Here is a 2,814-nt window from a genome sequence, read left to right as displayed (position 1 = left end):
GCACGCCCACCTTCCTCTTATGTTTTTGTCTCCTTATTGACCCTTCTACTTATCTACACAGCCTTTCCCATGCCCCCCTCTCCTGACTTTGGGTAATGGGTAGTGGCACTCCATTGTTGGTCACACTATTGGATCCAAGGGGCTGTTGGCTAGATTCACTTGCTAACCTGGTGAAATTATAGTAACAACAAGCCTAAAGTTAATGAGTACTCACTACAGAGCTGTGTACAGTCTCATGTAATTCTCACAGTAACTCTGGAAAAGGAGTCTTATTGTACTAGAGTCTTATTGTATTCTGTAGATGAGAAGGGCAGGTCTAGAGAAGCTAAATAGCTTGCTGAAGGCTTTTCATTAAATCATATTGGGTAGGCAAATGCAGGCTGCCCTCTTAACCACAACCCTGGGTAAGGCTAGCTTCATTCTCCCAGTGAGACTAAGAGTATCAACCTGAATCAGAGTCTCTGTCTCTCTCTTTCTCTGTGTCTGTCTTTCTCCGTTTCTCTCTCTATGTTTTCTGTGTCTCTGTCTCTCTCTCTCTGTCTCTCTCTCTCTCTCTCTCTCTCTCTCTCTCTCTCTCTCTCTCGTGTGTGTGTGTGTGTGTGTGTGTGTGTGTCTGGCATTACAGCATTGGGGTTACAGCCATGCCTGGGTTTTGCATAGGTGCTGGAGAGCCAAACACTTTCTTTCTTTTTTCTTTTCTTTTCTTTTCTTTTTTAACCGATTCAAATGCACAAGGCCAAACACTTTCTTATGCTTGCACAATAAGTACCTCCAGTCTTCCAAGGGTCTTATGACTCCTTCATCCTTTGCACATTCCTAGGTTGGCCCTGAAACTTTGTTCTGTAACGCCAGGTACATGTCTAGGCACTTTATCCACTGTACCTCATTTAGTCATAGTAATCCCAGGAGGTGCCTGTTTCTCACCACCTTACAGATGATGAAACAACGGCACAGGGAAGTCTAGCAATTTGACTGGGGTCACACAGTGAGTGGTCGAGCAAGGTTCTGAGCCTGGCACTTTTACTGCCTGGAACTTGCTCTCTCATTAGAGACACCACTTTGCAGAGTAGTGGCACCTACTGTGACTAGCCAGATACTTTTAAGCTGTTCTTGTAGTCCACTCCAGCCCTTGGCTACAGCCTGCTTCTGCCAGCACTGCCCGCTGTGGAGTCTTCTGTGCCACCAGCACTGAAGTCTGTCCAGAATGCTGGCCCTAATGGGTACCTGAGGGGATTTATAGACAGCTATCCTCAGAGAGCAGGGACAAGTGTTTTCCTCTCCAGGCCCACTGTGCAGCCTCCCAGCCCAACATCTCTCTCGTTCCGGCCCATCGCAACAGCTGATTTAACTCAGTGGCTGGGGGATTTAGCTGCTGCCCTGGTTTCTACTATAAATCCCTGGGCAAATAACGAAGTTGTGCATCAAAGCTGCCCAGGAGTGAGTGGGAGCAGATGGCTGTATGGCCATGGGGCGGGGCAGGTGGGGAAGGTTTCAGACCTTACCATCCATCCCTGGTCACAAAATCAGGCCACACAATGTTCAGGCCTACCGTCCAGTCAAGTCTGGAGGGCTTACCAGCTGCGTGTCTCCATCCTTCAGGTGCAGGTTCTGGCAGAGTCTGATGTCTGCCATCCCATTTGGAGTTTGTTCATCTGATCCTGCTCCCCCTGCCCCCCAAATGACAAAACTGACTGCTGCCCCAGAGTCTGGTCCTGCTTCCCAGTTGGGCTTTGCTTAGCCTCCTCTAGAAGTGGCCTCAACTACCTAGTTGGCCAACTTAGGCTCAGTGGGAAGGGGTGAGATGCTTAGAAGATAGGGACTAGAGTTGGAGCTGAGGCAAATTTACAGACTAGAAAAGGGCAGATGAACCCCACAGGGTAGAGGCATTTCCTCAGAGCGAAGGAGAGAGGGATGGGTAGCCACAATTGGGTTCCCCAAACTTTCCGCACTTTGACCCATACCCAGAAAGGCAATGTGACCTTTGTGGGTCTACATGGCTCTGGGAATGAGGTGGCATTGGGTGGGATCACATTCTGTCATGTCTGCTAGCTTTTCTGATGCTTCTGATACCTCTTGACTTTTTCAGTGGCTCCTCCTTGCGGCTCATCCTTGCCTCCCCCCCACCCCCCACCCCCGTTGGTTTTCTTGTTCTTTTCCACAGCTTTCTCCCTCCATATGATGAAAACACTCTTCCCTGGGCTGACCAGCTAGTGGTGATGGGATCCCGCTGGAGCCCTGGTTCTGCTCCCTAGAAACCCCCTCATCCAGAGCCTGTCCCTGGTGTTCTGCTATTTCCCTCCTCATTTATCTTCCCCGTTCCCCTCCCCGCCTCCTCCTGGAAAATTACAGACACTGAATCAGCAGCCCTCACCAGTGTTCTGCTGACAGGGGACTTTCTGCCTCTGAGGGCTCCTGGGTGAGACCAGGCTTCCTCCTGGGGCCTGCATACATGGAGTGGGGGGAAGGAAGGAAAGAAGGGAAGCAGGAAAACTGGTGGATGGAAAGGGAGACATGAGGGCAGAAAGGACCTTGGAGAGGCAAAAGGAGAGGTGGAGAGGGGAATTGGAAAAATATGGGGCAGTTGTGGTGGTGGATGCCTTAAATCCCAGTAGAAGTGGCAGAGGCAGGCAGATCTCTGTGAGTTTGGGGCCAGCCTGGTCTCCATAGAGTTCCAGGACAGCCAGAGCTACATAATAAGACACTGTATAGGGGGGGGGAAACCACAAGAAAAATGGGGGCTGGAGAGATGGCTCAGTGGTTAAGAGCAATGGTTGCTGCTCTTTCAGAGGATCCAGGTTCAATTCTCAACACCCA

This window comes from Cricetulus griseus, chromosome 2 (assembly GCF_003668045.3).
Source record: "Cricetulus griseus strain 17A/GY chromosome 2, alternate assembly CriGri-PICRH-1.0, whole genome shotgun sequence".
NCBI lineage: Eukaryota > Metazoa > Chordata > Mammalia > Rodentia > Cricetidae > Cricetulus > Cricetulus griseus.
The sequence above is the reverse complement of the archived record's forward strand: the minus strand, read 5'-3'. Positions refer to the sequence as shown.